The sequence below is a fragment of the Astatotilapia calliptera genome, chromosome 15, assembly GCF_900246225.1.
Source record: "Astatotilapia calliptera chromosome 15, fAstCal1.2, whole genome shotgun sequence".
In the NCBI taxonomy this organism is placed as follows: domain Eukaryota; kingdom Metazoa; phylum Chordata; class Actinopteri; order Cichliformes; family Cichlidae; genus Astatotilapia; species Astatotilapia calliptera.
Genome location: NC_039316.1, coordinates 29,673,657 through 29,694,992, shown reverse-complemented (window position 1 = coordinate 29,694,992; position 21,336 = coordinate 29,673,657). Strand labels below are relative to the sequence as shown.

The window sequence follows — 21,336 nt, the reverse complement described above, 5'->3', positions numbered from 1 at the left end:
CTACTGCTAATATACACTCACATTTATTCTGACATAAAATTAAACAACAATATAGATAGCGGTGACTAATATTAACATGGAATATTAATAACTTTACAGTATGTAAAATATGACTATGGATATGCTCATTTGTCAGGGACTCCACATTTTGTATGAATAAAGTAGAGGTGGAAAAAAATATGCACGACATCATTCATATCATTGCACTGGAAGAATAAGCTTTAAAAGACAGCGATATCCTTCTAGGACCAAGTCAGCAGGCAATCATTTTGAAGCATTTCTTAAAATTAACATTGATTCAAATGTTCATGACAAACAACGATAATAAAATAAAAACTGTATTTGAATGAAGTCACTAGTAAAATCTGAGGGAAAATCCTTAAAAGATTTGCAGATTTTAAACTCCAATAAATTGTTAAAAAGCTGTTTTACTCCTTGAAGTTACAGTCATTTGATAACTAATCTTATGGCACTGCTGTCAACCCTCCAGCTTTCTGCCAGACATAGCTGAGATGAAAATGATTCCTGACAATCATGCATAGAAAAGAGGCTGCTTCCTCAAAGCAATTTAGACTCAGCAGGGATAATGTGAAATGAGGAAATACAATTACATGTTAGTATCTACAGGACATTAAATACTTTAAATACCTTAGCCTTCGTGCAAATCTGTGTTTCTTTTCCAACATGAATGCACAAAAGGCACCAATTGCTCCATAAAGTTTAACCACAATTCAACACTCTGCTTGATGGAATTATATTTATGCCAAAAGTCACATGTGAGAAAAAACCTGCACACAGAACTCCAAACCCATCACATACGCAAGTGTTTGCTTTGTGAGTCCGTCAACAGATTCATGTTCTTGCAGGTAAAAGCACCAGTATACCCTGCACATTGGTCACTCTGTGCACTGCCAAAACATCAGCACACAGTCCCCTCTATTTATGCTCAAAATTAAGACACAGGGAGCCACTGCAGTATTCAGTAGCACACACACACAGATTCTAGGTCTGACCAACAGTTTCAGCCATGGGCAAAAGATGGCAGTCAATAAATCCTTAAATATAATTTATTAGTGAAGTTGCTGGGATCAATAGGAAACAATCTCAGCTACATAAGACATCAAATGAAGAAGGAGGGATAAACCAGTCCAGTATCATACTTGCAAAAAGGGTAAAACACGTTCAAGGTCGGGGCCACAAATCAGTCACACTTCACACACTGACAGCTTTGGCAGGAAACAGCAGTCGTCCTCCCAGACCCACCAACCTGCACATAGTAGGCTGGCAATCACCCCGCCTGGATGCAGTATTTAGTTGTTACGCAAGGCCCAAAATGGCCTCCGTACAAGAAAGTAGTAGCTCTAATATTGACCAGTAACGAACCACCACACTCACACTGTAATGGGTTATACAAGATTTATTTGTTCTTTCTCTGGGTAAAACTAGACAACTCTAGCCAGGAATCCAAGGCCCAAAGCCACCGCGGTCAGGGTTGTTAGCCTGGTTACAAACAGGGGAAAGGTGGTCACTTGGAAGAACAAGCAGCCAAAACGTATCAATCCTGCATCTTCCTCAAAAAGGCTTGCCACCCACCTTTTCAGGCCTGACTTCGTTCGAGGCTGGGTCTCCACATCACATCCTGGGAGCTGGAACTTCCCCAAAACTGGTCCAGTTTCCTTGTCAGGGGCACAGAGAGTCTCCAGTCCAGTGTTTGTTTTCCTGCCTTCCAGCACATCCACTCACATCCCAATAAGAATGAGTCCTCCCTCCAACATCCTCAGTTTATTTTAAAAGCAAAACCAGGCCAGGTTAAAAATCTTTTCCGTTAAAATGTGCACACTTCATCCTGGATCTTCGAGGCTTCCCTGCTACACCAGTGTCCTACTAAAAAAAACAACGACAACCCCTACTTCCTGTTTCCTCTCCCCTTTATAGAGAAGGGCTCCAATCCTCCCCAATCAGCTGCTCCCTGTATTCAACTCCAAATAGCTGGCAGCTGGACTAGAGTAGAATCTTCACTCCCACATGGGTGTGGCCCACACCTCACATCAAACACAAAGAAACACCAAAGCATGCAATTAATACAAAACAAAATCTAAAGTAATGCCAACCCAAAAGCTTAGTGGGGGATTCTCTCCATCCTTTTCCACCATGCTATACTCTGTAACATAGTAGGCCCTGGCCTGTAGAGAGAAACAGAAAATATCACATATTCAACTGCATCTTAATTATACAATCTTAATTATAATATGCCAAGACTTAATTATCTTAAGTCTTGGCATATTACACACTGTACTGAGACAAAAAAAAAACCCATCACAGCAGTGTACCAGTACCAGTCTTTAATGTTAAAATTCTCATTCAGACAATACCACCATGTCAGTCCTGAAAGAGGAAGACAAAAAGGCAAAGCTGAAAGCAAAGACATTGCTAAGTTTTTTCCCCCATAAAGTTTTATCTTTTCAAACTGTTGCAACATCTAACTCTGTATAATCTGTGAATCTCTGAGTTTCTGTACTGATATATCATTAAAATGGCAATGAAAAGTGGTACACTCATCTTTAACCCACTGTGGCAGCTGTGGCACGGCCGATAACAAAACAGGGCTCACTGCAGTAGATGTGACATCAATTTCATTACACATCTTTGTGTGACAGAAAATAAGGGGTGAGTATAAAAGCTGCTCTCAAAGCTGGAAGCAGAGCTGTTTGCTTGAATCAACTGCCTTCTCACAGTCTGGTGAGCTGCTGATGGCTTTGCAGATAAGGCGGATGCTGAAAATGTCCATGAGGGAGAGCAGGATGAACACCAATGAACATCTTGTGTTGTGGTAACCTCTTTACCACACAATGATGCCCCCATCTGCACATGATGGGATGGGGGAATCGTACTCTCCTCAATATACAGATGCAGATTTTGCAATGCGGTATTATCAGACTATCAGAGGGAGAGGTCCTCAGAGATGTGTACCTCCAGGAACTTGGTGCTACTCATTCTCTCCACAGCAGCACGGTTGACGGTCAGCTACCAAAATCTCTTTAATTTTCTTCATATTCAGGAAGAAATTGTTTTTTTCACCTCTGACCAGATGGCTCACCTTGTTCTTGGAGTTGGCTTCATGATTGTTAGCATTGGCCTATCACAGTCATCTCATTTGCATACTTAACAATGTGGTTGGTGCTATAGGTTGGTACACAGCTGTGGGTCAGCCGATCAAAGAGATGTGAGCTGACCTGCTCTTCACACTATTGTGGGGCCCCAGTGCTCAGTATGATGACCTTGCAGGTTACTTCCAACCAGCACATTTGTGGACCTCCCGTGAGAAAGTCCAGTGCCCGGGAAAGGAGAGGTTTTGAGAACAAAGTGTCCAAGTTTTTGTATTAGCTGCTGGCTGGAGCTTGTCTGGGAGTGAAGGAGTAGTCTTCTGTGCTGGTGTGTTGTATTGTGTTTCAAAGTGGTCAAAAGAAGTCAAGAAGTTAAGTAATGTGATGTCACTCTCACAGGTCTGTGGTAGAGTCGCTGGTGTTACTGAAGTGTCTAGATATTTTCTTACTCTACTGTTGTTTTGCTTTCCTGATACCACAGGACAGGTTGGCTCTGGTTATTACTAGTCCTGCAGTGTCTTTGGGGTGTGAACCTCCCCTGTCGACCATGACTTCTAGACAGTGATAGTTTTGCAGTGAGTGACATCATCAGTGCATTTTGTGACATACGCTCAGTGTATTCCTCTGTGTCTGTGTAGGTGGCTGCTTGTTTGAGATGCTGAAGCAGTTCTTCAGGGAACAGGAGACACACATGCCTGCTTTTGCGTGTGCCTGATGGCTCTCACTCTAGGTCTGTATGAAGGTCTCAACATGATGGTGGTGTGATCAGAGAGTCCAAAAGTGGTGGAGGTAGGAGGCCTTGTCTGCACCCTTACAGGTTGTGTACACGAAATCATGTCAACTCATGTTATTACAAAGTCCACATGTCAGTGCAGTTTAAGTTATAAAACTTTAAATTTGTGTGACTAAAGTGATGAGGAATCCATTTGGCTGTGATGTCCTGCCACATTTCATTGAGTGCCTCACTCCTATCTTTGACGCTGGACGGTTGGGAGGATGTAAACAGCGATGAGCATAATGGACATAAATTCCCTCAGAAGATAGGAGGGTTGGCACTTACTGGTAATAAACTCAGCATATTGTCTGTGCATAACAGTAGACTTTCATAGGATGTGGTTGGACAGTATAGTCACAACATGCATGTGCAGCTTACAAATCTGCAGCTACAGTGTGATGTTATCATGTCAATAAGGATCAAAATCACTAAGGAAAGTTTCCATGTTTCTTTTTGAATCTATGTCACATTTTTTGTTAATATTTGTTACAATAATATGTTTTAGTTTTTATAAAGTGGTCCTAATGAGAACTGTTCAAATTCTCAAATGCTTATGAAAGGAGCTTCAGTGCTTCCTCTATGGCCTCCTTTAGCAAAGGATACATTGGACCATCTTTTATGAATGGAGAACAGTAAATGCTATTGCATAATTCACAGTGACACCCCACCTGACTATTCACAGCAATAATCATCATAATTGACAAAGAGGTGTAGATCATGTAAATGTTAAGTATAAGTAAATTTTGCATTTCATGCCATATAATATTCATATATTTTGAGGTTTTTAACAGCCTTTTAAACACACAGATGAACTATGAACATCGCACTGCTATAATAAAATCAGATTCTTGTCAATTATTGCCTTGCATGAGGAACATATATTTATATAACTAAATCAAGATCATGGGCTATAAATTAATTTTTACTTCAGTTCAGCTGAAATAAATGATGTATAGAGGGAATTTTACCTGAGTCAGAGCATTCAACAGTTCTGATAAATGAAGGACAATCAAAATATATTTAATATAAGGGATAAATCTTCCGATAGAAATAGCTGGGGAATTCACTTACAAAGTATCAGCAGTCAGGATAAGCAGCCACACAAAGCTGGTTATCAGTTCATTAAGTTAACCTCTTTTTTTCTCCTGTGCATTCATATGAAAGTGGTGTCACAGGTAGACTCTGACCAACCACAAACTAGTTGTGTGCGATATTGTGAAATCTGGTATCGATCTAATACCAAGTAAAAGCAGGGGCAGTATTGCTAATACCAGGAAGTGATGTTTTTAATTTTTAAATGCAGCTTATGTGCGGGAGATCATTGTGTCATGATTTATGAATAATAGTATAATTCAGTAGCAGATATAATTTTTTCTAAGTCTATTGTTATGTACATTACAATCAATTGATAACAGATCAAAGCTGATGCACAAAACCATCACGTAAGCAAACAACAGGAGTATTTTATGTCTTTATGATTCAAACAGTGTGTCTGGCAGCCCTGCTCTAAAACCTGCTATCATGGGTGATAGCAGGTTTTAGATACTCCCACAGCCACCATCACTGTCCTGATTTGGAAATTCAAGAAACAATCTAAAGGATGTTTAGCAACTTTTATTGTACTGCAGATTGTTTGAGGAGGCCATGTCCTTGGAATTTTAAGTACTTAAAGTACAAACGTCTGCAGTGAAAGTCCTAGATTGTGTTCATCATTCCAGGTTTCTTGCTGCTAGGTTGATTTTGTAAAAATCTAAGAGTGACTTTAACAGTGGATTAATAAAGAACTAACAAAATGAGGGAGTTAAGAAGCCAGACAAGTAAGACAGATAGTAAGATAGTAAGTTAAAGTTATTAAACCTGTGTGACTTCCATTAATAACGTTTCCTTTATTTCTATCTATGTGGCTTCTGTCTTTTCTTCATTTCTTCTTGCTCTTTGTTCCTCTTTCTTTGCATTTTGTATAAATAACATTTTTAAATGTTAAGTGTGCTGAAAAACAGTCCAAACCTGTGGGACAGGTCCTCCATACTCAGGCATCAAACTATGAAGAGTATCTGGAGAACATGCTGCAGTTACCCTCGACGAGCTGATTGTGAAAACTGTCTTCTTCTCAGGTTCTTGTTTTAAAACTATCAAGCTGCTTGATCATTGCAGAACTTAGAGTTAGCTTAGTTAGTATTATTACTACATGTAGCACAATTTGGACAGTACTGCTTATGTTATTAAGTAGAATTGCATAATATCTATAAGTAATAGAGTATATTCTCTTAGGAGAAGGACTTTACAAACAAATTTTGATTCCAGGTCTGCGGTCAGCATGAATTCCGTGAGACTGAATTTCTCAGTTTTCTGCAGTTCTTGTAGAAGAGGGTGTTATGCTAGCATGAAGCAGTACAATTTAAAGTCTGTCTGGGTCTTTGGTTAATTAATAAGCTGGTGTGTGCTACTGTTGAGCCAACAATTCCTTTAACGTTAACTAGTAATGATTTCATGAACTTCTTCACAAATAAAATTTTTAACCATTAGAGAAAAAAAATATTCATAATCATCTCACAGAGGAAACATTATCTAAAGCTACTTTCAGTAGCACTGATATCTATTTAGAGTTTTTTTCTCCAATTCATCTTTCTGAGTTAACTTAAATAATTACTTCCTCCAAACTTCAACATGTCTTTTAGACCCCAATCCTACAAAAGTGCTCAAAGAAGTCCTGCCATTGATTAATGCTTCAATCTTTAATATGATCAACCTATCTCTAATAATCAGTACCACTTGTACCATAGGCCTTCAAGCTGGCAGTAGTTAAACCTTTACTTAAATAGCCATCTCTTAACCCAGCGGTCTTAGCTAATTATAAACCAATCTCTAACCTTCATTTCATATCAAAAATTCTTGAAAGAGTAGTTGTCAAACAGCTAACAGATCACCTGCAGAGCAATGGCTTATTTTAAGAGTTTCAGTCAGGTTTCAGAGCTCATCACAGCACAGAAACAGCTTTAGTGAAGGTTACAAATGATCTTCTTATGGCTTCTGACAGTGGACTCATCTCTGTGCTTGTTCTGCTAGACCTCAGTGCAGCGTTTGATACTGTCGACCATACCCACATAGCAGACAGGTCTGGCCCGGATCTGGTGTCAAGCACTGCTGGCTGACTTCTGGCATGGTAAGTGTTATGTCATCCACATAGGGGCCAGGCCTGGCATAGATGGCACTGTTTATGTGATGGCATGCCACATTTGGCCCGATTGTGGTTTGGTTTATGTGGCCCAGGCTCATAGAAAACAGGTCTGGCCCAGATCCGGCATCAAGCTGGCACTTCTGACTGACTGGTGTCATGGCAGGGTGTATGTCAACCAGATGGGGACCAGGTCTGGCAATGATGACACTGTTTAGAATCAGAATCAGAATCAGAATCAGAATGGGGTTTATTGCCAAATGTTGAGCAGGTTTACAACATTAGGAAATTGCTGCGGTGCTTCAGTGCAAACATAGTGTCATAAATAGCACTTAAATAGACATGGAAAAAAATAAAAGTAGGGATAAGAATTAAAAGTGCTACGTGGGAAGATATGTGCATGAGATATACATGAGATATATACATGAGAATAAGAATTAAGAGTGCTACGTTGAAAGATATATACATGAGTGCAGGTGGTGATCAGTGCCAAACATGGAATGATGCAGTGAACACAGCGTAGGGTCATGTGTTAGTGGTGGGAACAGTCATATGGTTATTGTTCATGTGTCCAACAGCAGAGGGGAAGAAACTGTTCTTATGGCGAGAGGTTCTGGTGCGAATGGACCGGAGCCTCCTGCCTGAGGGGAGCAGGTCAAACAGACTGTGTCCAGGGTGAGAAGGGTCAGCTGAGATCCGAGCTGCACGCCCCAGTGTCCTGGAGGTGTACAGGTCCTGCAAAGATGGGAGTCTGCAGCCAATCACCTTCTCAGCAGAGCGCACAACACGCTGCAGTCTCTGTTTGTCCCTGATAGTGGCTCCAGCGTACCACACGGTGATGGAGGAGGTGAGGATGGACTCGATGATTGCAGTGTAGAACTGCATCATCGTCCGTGTTGGCAGGTTGAATTTCTTCAGCTGCCTCAGGAAGTACATCCTCTGCTGGGCTTTCTTGATGACGGAGGTGATGGTGGGCTCCCACTTCAGGTCCTGGGTGATGGTGGTACCCAGGAAGCGGAATGAGTCCACAGAGGTGATGGGGGTGTCAGTCAGGATGATGGGGGGGAGTGGGGCTGTGTGCTTCCTGAAGTCCACAATAATCTCCACTGTCTTCTGGGCATTCAGCACCAGGTTGTTGTGGCTGCACCAGGACACCAGACGTTCAACCTCCCTCCTGTAGGCAGACTCGTCCCCGTCCGAGATGAGTCCAATAACGGTGGTGTCATCTGCAAACTTGATTAGCTTGACAGACTGGTGGGTGGAGGTGCAGCAGTTGGTGTACAGGGAGAAGAGCAGAGGAGAAAGAACACAGCCCTGAGGGGAGCCGGTGCTGATGGTCCGGGAGTCCGAGACATTCTTTCCCAGCCTCACATGCTGCTTCCTGTCCGTCAGGAAGTCAGTGATCCACCGGCAGATGGGATCAGGCACATTCATCTGGGAAAGCTTGTCTCGGAGATGGTCTGGAAGGATGGTGTTGAAGGCAGAGCTGAAGTCCACAAACAGGATCCTGGCGTAGGTTCCTGGGGAGTCCAGATGCTGCAGGATGAAGTGTAGGGCCATGTTGATGGCGTCGTCTACAGACCTGTTGGCTCTATATGCAAACTGCAGGGGGTCCAGGAGGGGGGCCGTGAGGGTCCTGAGATGGGAGAGAACTAGGCGCTCAAAAGACTTCATGACCACAGATGTCAGAGCCACGGGTCTGTAGTCATTTAGTCCAGTGATCCTAGGTTTCTTGGGGACAGGGATTATGGTGGAGGACTTGAAGCAGGCAGGCACATGACATGCCTGCAGTGAGGAGTTGAAAATGCCAGAAAACACTGGGGCCAGCTCGTTTGCCTGAGGGTGGCAGGAGACACACCGTCTGGGCCGGGAGCTTTTCGAGCATTCAGACTCTTAAACTGCCTCCTCACATCTGCTTCATGAATATGAAGAGTTGTGGTGGGAGGAGGTGGTGTGAAATCCTCTTTTGTGTGGGGTGAGGAGGGGGGTGTTGTAGGTGAACGGTTTGAAGGTGGTGATGGCTCTATGGAGGGGGGAGAGGTGGGGGAATTAGTGTCCAAAGTGTCTCTATTGTTGGGGCCGTTGGAGGTGTGAAGGCTGCCTGATGGCTCGTCAAAACGGCAGTAGAAGTCGTTTAGGGTGTTGGCTAAGAGCAAGTCATCAGTGGAGTGGGGGGTTTTAGGCTTGTAGTTTGTGATATTCCTAAAACCTTTCCACACAGAGGCCGAGTCATTCTCTGAGATCTGCTGCTGCATCTTCTCAGAGTGCTGATGTTTAGCAATGTCCACTTCTTTAGTGAACCTGTACTTGGCCTCTATGTTTATGTTCCTATTTTCCTGTTTTAGTTAGAAGACCCAATTGCCATGTTGCAATACTATACTGCTATGGTAGCCAATGTTTCAAATGCAGGTTTGACAGGTTTGTGAGTGTACACTTTATTATGTTTGCCACTTGGTTGCTGTAGCTCAGGAGGTAGAGCAGGTCACCTATTGATCGGAAGGTTAGTGGTTCAATCCCTGGCTCCTCCAGTCTCTGTGTCAAGAGTGTGAATGTGTATGAATGTAGTTAGGAAGCACTTGGTTTAGAGAAACTGACTGGGTGAATGTGGCATGTTTAGAGTAATCTGCGAGAGTAGAAAAGCGCTATATACAAATCTGTCCATTCACTGTCCAAACAGAGTTTTGTCATGTTACTTTTGCACTGTTATGTTCCGGCACATGTTGTCATTACATGGCTTGATTATGGTACACATTAGGCTGACATCTGGGGCCAGAGTTGAAAGTGTTCTGGGCCAGCACAGGACCAGCAGTGTGTCTGCAACTGGCCTTGTGCTGGCAGACCAGCTACGAGCCACCAAAGGGCCGTCATTCTTTGCGGTATGTGGGCCATGTGTAAGCACATTTTGTGGGCCAGATCCAGGCCATACCAAGTTTGCTATGTCGGATAATATCCTAATAGAGCGATTAGAGCACGCTGTAGGTAATACAGGTACTGCACTGCAGTGGTTTGTATCATATCTGACTAATAAACTCCAATGTGTTCATGGAAATGGAGAGTCCTCTTTACACACTAAGGTTAATTATGGAGTTCCACAGGATTCAGTGCTAGGACCAATTCTGTTTACATGAAACATGCTTCCCTTAGGCATTATCATCAGAAGGCATTGCATACATTTTCACGGTTATGCAGATGACACCCAACTCTATCTATCCATGAAGCCATATAACACACACCAATAAGTTAACTAAAGGAATATCTTAAAGACATAATGTTAATGGAAAATTGTACTTAGTAGTCAGTATAAGCTTTTAGTGATATAGGTTTGCATATGGTAGAATACTGCATGTTGATCTTTTGATGACTTAGGCTGTTGTTCACTACAAGACTTTGTGTGCATTCCAGAGTGCTCTGGCATTCACACCCACATCCTTGGAGCATGGGAGAGGTTGTACCTTCTCTTATTGTTTTGTGGTAGGATAAATGTATCTATGTCTGTTTTAAGCCAAGTGCCTTTTTGTTTAGATGAACTGCTGGACTTCCAGACCAGCAGGTTTAGGGAAGTCTTTATGGGGTCACACTCTGACCCCACACACGCGCACACACATATGAACATCCACATTCCAATATGAGGAACAAACAACGACTGATGTCTATAAATAAAGACCAGGGCAGTGGCAGAGCGCAAGTCTCTGAGCTCTCACTCTCATGCGGGTGCTCTGTGACTGCCCTTACAGCAAGTAAAAATGTGTGTTTCTCCTCTCTGATTCTCAGCTGAAGAAGTGTCTTAGAATACATCTCTTGACACATAAAGACCTTGATGACCTCTAACTTTCTGCTTCTTAATTCAGATAAAACTGAGGTTATTGTACTCGGCCCTGAAAATCTTAGAAATATGGTATCTAACCAGATTCTTACTCTGCATGGCATTACCTTGGCCCCCAGTAACACTGTGAGGAACCTTGGAGTCATTTTTGACCAGGATATGTCCTTCAATGCACATATTAAACAAATATGTAGAACTGCTTTCTTCAATTTGCACAATATCTCTAAAATTAGAAATATCCTGTCTCAGAGTGATGCTGAAAAACTAGTTCATGCATTTATTACTTCTAGGCTGGACGACTGCAATGTGTTATTATCAGGATGTCCTAAAAACTCCCTGAACAGTCTTTAGTTAATCCAAAATGCTGCAGCAAGAGTACTGACAGGGACTGGAAAGAAAGAGCATATTTCTCCTGTTTTGGCTTCCCTTCATTGGCTCCCTGTTAAATCCAGAATTGAATTCAAAATCCTGCCCCTCACATAAAAGGTCTTAAATAATCAGGCCCCATCTTATCTTAATGACCTTATAGTACCATATCACCCCATTAGAACACTTCACTCTTGCACTGCAGGCTTATTTGTTGTTTCTAGAATATTTAAAAGTAGAATTGGAGGCAGAGTCTTTAGTTTTCATGCTCCTCTTCTATGGAACCAGCTTCCAGTTTGGATTTGGGAGACAGACACTATCTCTACTTTTAAAATTAGGCTTCAAACTTTCCTTTGTGCTAAAGCATATAGTTAGGGCTGGATCAGGTGACCCTGAATCCTCCCTTAGTTATGCTGCAGTAGGTGTAGCCTGCTGGGTGATTCCCATGATGCATTGAGTGTTTCTTCACTCACTATGTGTTAATAGACCTCTCTGCATTGAATCATTACTTATTATTCATCTCTGGCTCTCTTCCACAGCATGTCTTTTGTCCCGTGTTCCTTCTCTCACCCAAAGCCGGTCGCAGTAGATGGCCAGTGCTCATAGGGGGTCATATGATTGTTGGGTTTTTCTTTGTATGTATTATTGTAGGATCTAAAGCGCCTTGAGGCAAATGTTGTTGTGATTTGACGCTGTATAAATAAAATTGAATTGAATTGAATTACAATACCTTGAATGTACTCTAAAATGTGCTTTAAAATTGTATTTCTGTCTGAATCAATGGCTTATTTAACATGACGGTGGGCCCCTGAAAATAAAGTTTTCATTATTTTCTCTCACCATTTGTTTTCGGGATTCCATAAATCACTTGTGATTTAGTGCTGTGGCACTAAAGGTGATGTTCACAGTATAAATTTTGGCTTGGCACAGTAGGATACTTATGAATAAATAAAAGATTGTGACATCGCTCTGGCTTCTAGTTAGATACCATATACTCCAGTAACTCTCACACAGTGAGTTTTTTGGCTACCTGCTTCAGGTAACTCCTTTCTACCAGTGGATGGAAGCTGTAAGGTGAGCAATAAGCTGAGCAATCACAGCTGTTTCCAGTCACGGATAACATTTTATTTTTTACACAGCTCCAATATGAGCCACTTATGACAGCTACTGAAAAAAACATGAACATGTACTTGCAGCAAACATATGGTAAATCCATTGTGGTATGTCCATCTGAGCCTGCCTTGGGGACAACCACCACTACCAGCTGACAAATGTCATGCTTAAAGACTGAGTAATATGCTCCCAGATTGTGAGCTAGAGAGGCGATGTGAGCCTGTGAGCCTGAGCTCAGCATTAATGAACCCCTGACTTACAGAGAGCTGCTTCACAGATCTGCCATAGTAGAAGTGCAGGAAAAGTAACATTTAAAAAGACAGCCAATTGAAAAGCTGGTGACTTGTAACTGATCACTTGTCTGTATTTCAATTCAATTCAGTTCAATTTTATTTATACAGTGCCAAATCAAAACTTGCATTTTATATATAACCCCTTTGTAATACCTGTTCACCAAAGTCTATTTAGCAACATACGTAATGATATTACACATTAAAAAAAATGCACACAAACATTGGAAATCACTTTTTGGCACAACACCGGCCTCAAGCTCAGTTAGCCGCCCGGCCTCAAGCTCAGTCTCCAACTCCACCATCATTTCATTTCAACCTTTTGTAACCCAGTAGAGAAAACTACCTTTTGTTATTTTTTTCTTGTTTTCGTTTTGATTGTATAAATGTATTTTCATTATTTTATTTTGAAAAGAAACATTTATTTTGAAAAAAGGAAGTGTGATCCTCTAGCAAACTTTATTTTCTGTTGCTGGATCACAAGGGATAAATGCCTTTTTCATTGGTTGAAGGTGGTTTTAGCCCCGTCTTCCGAAACACCAGACCATCATTTCACATGAGCTAGATCTTTTCGCACGTGGAAATAGATGAGACAGGTCATGGATAGCTCGTGCGGAATTTTCTAACATTTTGGTGAGTTTAGCCCATGGGTTTGAAAAGTTAATAATGTGTTAGTCTGTTGCTAAAAGTTGTTTCTTCTGTTCATACCGATTCGCGAGTGGTAATTTGCTGTTTAAAAACGGTTGAAATGCTGTTGTGGTAGGATTTGTTTAGCATACTCGAAGGATGATTGGAAAAATGTATTATCTTGCTGGTTATACCTATTAATCATAATTTCATGGTTAAAAAGAGAACAAGAAATTCATTTGTTGTTTACATGGTTAAAATAATTTCATGTATAACGAGAGATATATTCAAAGCATGCATGTAATGTATTACTGTGGTAATGTGAAAGAAATGTGAAAAGAGATAAAGAACTAAAGCTATAGCTGTGATACAAGAGAAGAAACGGAGCTGGCTGTGTACAATAATGTTAATATTGTTGTGCAGGCTAGGTTTTTTTCCCTTGTCCGTGTGGAAGGAACTAAGATTTTGGATTCCAATGGATTCTCTCCGGATGGAGATGGCGAGCCTGAGCCCAGACTGAACTTTGCAGAGGAACTTACTCTTCTTCCTCGACGGAGACTCCCAAGTGGTAACACACAAACCACAAACGAAAGAGAACAAGAACTAGACTAAGAATTTTTGACTTGACAAATGACCAAAGACAAAAAGACAATTGAATATTGAGCTCAAACGACTATTTTTGGGGTTATTTTTGTTTTGCCGGCTTCTTCTTGTTATTGTTATGGTTATTATCACTACTACTGTCAATGTGGAATTTGTGTCTTGTTTATTTCATTTTTGTGCAAAATAATAACTGTTGCTGCTCAAATTCCTGTCTCCAGCCATTTCATTCTGCATTCGCCTCGCTTTCTATTGTAGCCCTGCCGAACCTAGCAACTGGTCCGTAGTTTGGCTGTCCTAAACTATTTAAAATGAGTCAGTGGTTACACTTTACTTCAGTTGCCCTCAGTTCAGCCCCCTGTTCAGCAGCCACTCACCCTGTGCCCCAAGGCTGGACTGGGACAAAAAATCGGCCTGGGCATTTTGACTAGAGACCGGCCCACCAGGATAAAGATTGAAAATGTGACGTCATTCAGGGATAAAACCGCAAAGGATTCTGGGAACTTGTGGCAAGAGGTACTAGCGCACGCAGGCTTTCAATTGAACTCAGTTACACAGCGATAAAAAGGAACACAAAAAATGGCAAGAAGCTGTTGTATTATTAACTGCAATAGCCGGTCGCATAACAGCCACGGGAAGCCGATCGTTTTTTTTTTAAATCGGATTACGTCCTTGAAGAGAAATGTTTTAAGCCATGTTTCCGAAGTAAGAGCCGACGGATGGTCTGGATATACCAAATATAACGTCCCAGAACACTCCAGCTCACATGTTAGTCTGCTCCAAGCATTCCCACAAAGGTCAGAGTTTTTTAGTCGTTAATACGTCATTTTTCTTAACATAATTGGTGATATAGGTTACAAGCAAGTCTGGCGCTGAACAGAAATTGTCGCGCTATGCTCCTTTGTTTATTGTGCATAAATAGTGAATTGTCCTGACACAATATTGCGTTTCGCTTCTGTTATTACCATGGTACATTGACAAAAACATATACTTTTATTCACAGGATAAAACAGTTGTTTTGTATCACTAATTGTCCAGTGCAATTACAGCATACAATATTATTGTCACTGCTACATTTCTGTAATTCTACCAGAAATTATTTCCACTACTAATTAATTACCGTTGAGCTCAAAGGTTATATTAATAAACGGTTAACGAATGTGTATTTATGACGACGATTTGTGAGACTGGTAAACTTACCTTTGTTCGTACGATGGTCTTTCGTTCTACACGGTGCGTTTCAAGGTCCTGTACACATCCGTCGGTAAACTGTAAAGAAAAAACAAGAAGGTATTGGAACCGGAGAATGAACGTTTTGCGGTGCTGCAAATGCTTGCATTTGATGCGGTACTTGGATTGTTTTGCCACGAGTTCCCGGCATGCAATGCGCGAAAATCACGTGATTGCTAAACAAGGGGGCGGGTGCATTCGGCCTCCTCGGCTGTAATTGGTCCAGCCCAGAGTCGATCATGACCAATTGGCCAATCCAACACCTTTCATTATATATACCCTTCCTAAAAAAAAAAAATCCATCGGCCCATAAAAACAAAAAATCGCCAGCGGCCCACCGGGCAAATGCCCGCTATGCCCGATGGCCAGTCCAGCTATGCTGTGCCCTATTTCACCTGCTCCTCCAGTACAACAAGCTAAATCAATTCTATCCAAAGGGAATTGTTTTTCATCCATCCATTGTAAGCACAGAGACAATCCAATAAATAATGTAATCGTTCCTCAAAAGCTGGCCCGTTTAGAGACCGTAACTCTCTCCAGGGCCTCCCCAGAGTCGCCTGGAGGCTAAGAAGTCAGCCGGGAACTGCACCCTACACCCATGATCTCATTACCCGACCCGAACCTATGTGCTCCTCAACTCCAGTCAGCATCAACCCTGCCAGAGGTCTGCGCACCTGCTGGTTCTGTTTTGTCCCTGCCAGAGGTGTTCGCGCTTGCTGGTTCCGTTCTGTGTCTACCAGAGGCCACCGTGCCTGCTGGTTCTGCCCTGTGTGTTCCAGGGGCCCCTGTGCCCACTGGTTCTGTGACTGCCCCTGCTGGAGGGTCCGAGGAGCCCGTCCAGCCATTACCATCGCCTGCAGCGCCATCGCCTGCAGCGCCACCGCCTGCGCTTCTACGCCATCGCCTGCAGTGCCACCACCTGCGGCTTCCACGCTGTTGCCTACAGTGTCTTCATCTTCATCTGGTACAGCCTCCGTGTCTTCATCCGCGCCTGCAGCAGCAGCAGCCTCTTCCGCCTCGCCTGGCCCAGCCAGCAGCCTCTGCCTCTTCCGCCTCGCCTGGCCCAGCCAGCAGCCTCTGCCTCGCCTGGCCCAGCCCGCGGCCTCACCATCGTCGGTCATCTGCCAGGCCGCCTGTTGGGCATCGTCACCACTGTGGACGACCTGCTGAACGCCGCCGCTGCCTTCTGCGTGGCCGGCCTCCGGATCTGCTCTGTCGCCGCCACTGCCTTCCATGCGATCGGCCTCCGGAGATAAACTGTTCTGGACTGCTGTGCCGCCGTCCTCCGGGTCGGCCTCCCGAATTGTTTTGGATCTGCTCTCTGTGCTTCGGGTTTTTTTTTTTTTTTGGTTGTTTTTGGACTCGGTCCCTCCTTCCTGGACCAGCACTGCCAGACCTGGTCGGGTTGTTTTCTGTTTTTTGAACGTTTTTTGTGTTTCTGTTGGGCTGTCATGGGGGTACCGTCATGGTCCTGAGTCTGCCGACTCAGTTTTTTGTGTTTCTTTATGCTTTTGTTTATTCTGAGTATGTATTCTGTTATGATTTGCCATTTGTTAGGTTTCTGTTCTGTGCCTGCCCTGGTCCCACTTCTGTGTCCTGTCTGTCCATGGTGTCATACTGTTTGTTTGTGAATCTGTCTGTTTAGTTCAGTGTCTTGTCTGGCTCTCTGTGTCTGAGTTTCCTGTTTTATTCTGAAGGTCCCCGTCTCATGTGAGTGTGTTCAGTTTACGTTTCCCCTGTCCCGTCAGCTCTGATTTCTCCCAGGTGTGGGATTTCTCCCACACCTGTGCCCTCCTGTTTCTCATCCCCTGATTACTGCTGTGTGTATTTAAGCCCTGTGTGTTCTGTTGCCGGTTTGTCTGTGTTCCACGGTGTCCTGTTCCTTGTCTGCGTCTCGCTGTCTCTCACCCCATTTGGTATCATCTCAGGTTTGTTATTTAGTTTTCCCAGTTTAGGTTTCTTTAGTTATATGTCATCTCTCATTGCCCGTTTTGCCACTACGCCACTTTGTAAATAAACATCACTAGCATTATCATCCACCGCCTGCATTTTGGGTCCTTTCTCCCTCCAACACCACACTGCTCGCCTCGGCAGACGTGACAACTTCAACCTTTACTGGATTTTTGTTTTTACACTAGTATCTCTACATCTCTACTTCTACTTAAGTACAGAATGTGTGTACTTTTGCCACCTCTGCCTGTGGTACACAGCCCATTAATAGAGATTAATCATATTCATGATTGAAGTATCTATTAATGGTAGGACTTCTTTGGGCAGTCTTGGAATGAGGTATTGAATAAGATGGATGGATCAATAGGATAGAAAGTCTCTAAATATCAATCATACTGAAAGTAACTGTACATAATTATATATCTGTGAGATTGTTATGAGTAATTATTTTTTTAATTGTAATGTTATTTTATTTATAAAGAAATTCATGGAGTCATTACTAGTTAACGTTGAAGGAATATTCGACTCAGCAGAGCTTTGATTCTTTGTCAGCCTAGCTGTAGTGCTGAAGAGAAACCCTGGGTTGTTATTTTCCCCAATAATTGAGAAATAATAACATTTCCTAGCTTTTTAATCAATTATTACATAATTTACTAACAGGACATAAGACTTTTTTGTGGGGTTTTTTATGTTTAAATCACATTTTGCTGACATAGTCTGTATGGGAATAACAAGCAGGGCTTTGGGTAAACTTTAAGACGTTCCATAAATTAATATGAATGCACACTTACATTTATTTATACATTTAGAAATCTTACACACACATTCGGAATACACATTTGCACATTCTTGTACTCTTTTACAAATCTATGTAGAGATTACCAAACCAGATTAAACAAACACGGATCTGAAGATGCACACATAAATTTCAATATGCACACAGGAAACTCCAAACAGATTAAAAAAACCAAAGTGCAGCTTGGGATACACACACTAATGGTTTTGCTACAATAATAGCCTCATATATTTGCCCTTGCCTCTCTGGAAGGACTGGGCCTGGGTCTGTCTGAAGGATTTCCCTCCTACTCGCTCAGTTTTTTTTAGCTTCTTGTTCCATGAGAAAAGTTCTCGTTTCCTGTTTTTTCGACTGTTTATATAATTTGTTGCCAAAGTAGAGAATTTTCTTCCAAGACACCTTGCTGTTTGTGAGGTTTTTAATTTACAGCCATATAATACCTCCACATGATGTCCCTCTTTACAGCAACCTACGTGCATCTGCTCAGTGCAGCTGAGTTCATAACTGCACAACAACAAAGCCCAGCAGAACAGAAGTGAGGGGGCAGAGAAAAGTGTGGTTGGATGAGATGAGCAGCATTTGCACAGATATATCTACTTTCTGATGAAATTCCAAAGTGTGTGTAAGTTAACAGATTTATCAGTATTACAGCTCTATCACTAAGACACAAGAATCTGATGGACACTATAATCTACTCCACTCTATCAGATTTTGTCTTTTAAATTAATGTTTAAAAGACAGTTTTAGTCTTTATTCTTTCAGCTGTGGCCTCGGTGGGGTTTAAGGGTCTGAGAACAACTAAAGAATAAATCTAAATACAAAATTCAAAAGTAGGGTTAGTCCACGTGCAAATTTGACATACAGAGCAAATAGGTGCCCTACTTTCATGTGCTATATTAATGCTTACTGAAAAATAAAATAGCTGTAAAACTGTTAAAAACAGCCACCAGGAAAATAATTAAAGACTAAATTTGTGTCTAAGAATCCTTATTTGTTGCAAATGCATATCATAGAAATACAAATACTCTATATCAAAAAAGGCATTGCTTTCCAGAGAACTGATTGTTCAGTATGTGTTGATTTCACACCTGTTCATCACTAATCTGGAATCTGACCTGAGCAGGTTATATTGACTGTGCAAGTTACCACGGCAACATACTCCAGTGAGAAGTAAACCATGTTTGTAGTACAGAAAACCCACGGTTGACCCTGAAGTTATCCAGATAAGAAATAAATCCTCCCTCATAGTACAGGCCTCTGATGAGGCAGGATGTGTGTGTTTTCATGTGTTTATTATTAATCACATGATCTCATTTCTGTGGTGCACAGATTGTATAACGTATGCAGCAGCTGCTGTGATCCATCTGATGAAAGTTGTAGAAACCAGTCTTGAAAATATACATATCCCAAGTGCTCCTGTGTGTGTGTGTGATTTTTCACTTTGGCTTCTAATGGTCACAGAAAAAGGAAAACACACACACCAACAACACTTCCTGAACTTAACACCTAATACCTATTAGAGAGGTTTCTAAACATCTGGATACTTCTATAATTCAAATTAATCTCTTTTCAAGAAAAAAAACCACAAATTGATTTACAATAAAAATCAAATAAACACAAGTAAGACAACAGGAAACACAAAATGCTGCCCAAACATGTATCAAAGCTCATGAATTTTAAGCTGTTTTTTTAAAGTGTTAATAGAGAGTGGTTATCTGTTCCAGCATTTTGGACTGAAGGTTTGGAATGCAGAATTCCCCTTTGTTACGCCCCAGTCTAGGGGTACAGGAACGCAACATAAGTTTGAAAAGACTGCCCCGCCCTGGTCCCCAAAACCATACACAGAGGGAAAACCAATTTCTTAGTGAATTGTGATTTATTCTCTACACTGCAAAAATGAAGCTCCAGGGTGAACAAAGGCCAAAATAACAAACAAAACAAGCTAAGTCAGGAGGAGGTGCTATCTAGAACCCTATGTGAAATCAAACATCAAACAAAAGACAAGCGCTACACCTAACTCCCTAACTGAAATAAACAGGAGAAAACAGTGCAAGGAAAAACAATACGGCAGCTCACCCCTTCTGTTGCAGTGCTATTTACAATGAAAACTAATGTACACACTATATACAAAACTCAGAAAGGCCGCAAAAATCACAGGCACAAAAGTCTCAGGTTTTGGAGGCCAGGGTCAGGTCTGCTGCTGCTGTCAGTGGCTGCCCCAGGACAACTGCTGGTGAGGGATTTGAAGAAGATCACATGGCCAGGGGACCAATCAGCAGCCGTCAGCTCATCCACTCCGGGACCTGCAAAGACTTAAAGGCACAGACAACAACAGCCACCAAAACAGATTATGGACAGGGCCATAACACCCTTTGCTTTCAGATCAGTTCATGGCATCACAAGAAAACTTCCATCTGCGGACCTAAGAATCAAGTTTGGAGAATAGGGGTGGAATATGTAATATAAGTCACCTTATCGCCTAAGGCCATAAAAGTAAAAACCAAGCTTTTAAACCGAAATCTAAGGCCATAGAATTAATTTGAGCATCAAGTCCAAAGAATGACCAAAATTTAGCCTAAGATTCCACACCTTAGTTTTTACAGTGGATAAGAAAGAAACTCGGGAAATATGTTCTAGTTGTAGAAGGCAGAAAGATTATTTCCAACCTAATGGTGGTTATAATAAGTTACAGAAGTTTGCTAAGAAACTTCAGGCTCATCCCAGTGGTCTAGAAAATAGATTAATCTCACCAGTCTTCATGATATGTATCTGAAAGGAGTTAAAAGTAGTATTCACTAGCTGAAAGTACCAGCTGGAAGTACAGCCAGCTCATCTCCACATCTAAAGGTCACGGTGAGATCAGAAAGGCACTGTCTACGTACGGGGCAAAGTTTAATAAAGGGAAAGCATTCCATAATTAGCTGCCATGTTTCAGTTAAAAACAAAATCCAGATTTTTCCTGAAGAACACGACATAAAAAACAAATGAGTAGAATAGAGTTGTATTAATCAGCAAGTATTCCAGTTAATAAAGGAGGAGTGTAAGGGAGCAGTCCCCGAGACTCCTCAGGCAATGGGGTGATAATATCATTCGTATTCGTTTCTAAGGAAAGCCTTTCTTATTTGACTGCATGGAAAAATGACCTCCAAATTGAGCTTCCTGTAGAAGATTGGAGATAGACCTGTCTTGTGGCTCAAACCCAAACCATTGACACAAGGTTCAGGATTTTAAAGTACAAATGGCTGTTTTAATCCCAGTATTCGCAATGACTGTATTAAGTGTAGTAAATAGAAGGAAACCTTATTTCATTGTATGTGGGACTATAAAGTATTGCAACCCTTATGGAAAGGAATTCTTGACTTAATTTCCAGGTTAATAGAACATGTTATCCCAGTTGACGCAAAATTGTGCATTTTCCACATTCTCTCTGGACAGTTCCAACTACATGGAAAGAAATGAAAGCCAAATTTCTTTAAGATGGAAGGAC

The 21,336-nt window shown here is 41.8% G+C and overlaps 2 long non-coding RNA genes across 2 annotated transcripts; one reads left to right on the top strand and one right to left on the bottom strand.

The window, feature by feature from the left end:
• Positions 1 to 1,401: 1,401 nt before the first annotated feature.
• Positions 1,402 to 1,984, bottom strand: LOC113006787 (uncharacterized). The gene is made up of 2 exons (XR_003269804.1): positions 1,594 to 1,984; positions 1,402 to 1,500 (listed from the first exon to the last, which is right to left on the bottom strand). It is a non-coding gene; the product is annotated as an uncharacterized LOC113006787 (long non-coding RNA).
• Positions 1,985 to 13,071: 11,087 nt separating this feature from the next.
• Positions 13,072 to 14,081, top strand: LOC113006801 (uncharacterized). Its single transcript, XR_003269805.1, has 2 exons — positions 13,072 to 13,279; positions 13,697 to 14,081. It is a non-coding gene; the product is annotated as an uncharacterized LOC113006801 (long non-coding RNA).
• The last annotated feature ends 7,255 nt before the right edge of the window (positions 14,082 to 21,336 follow it).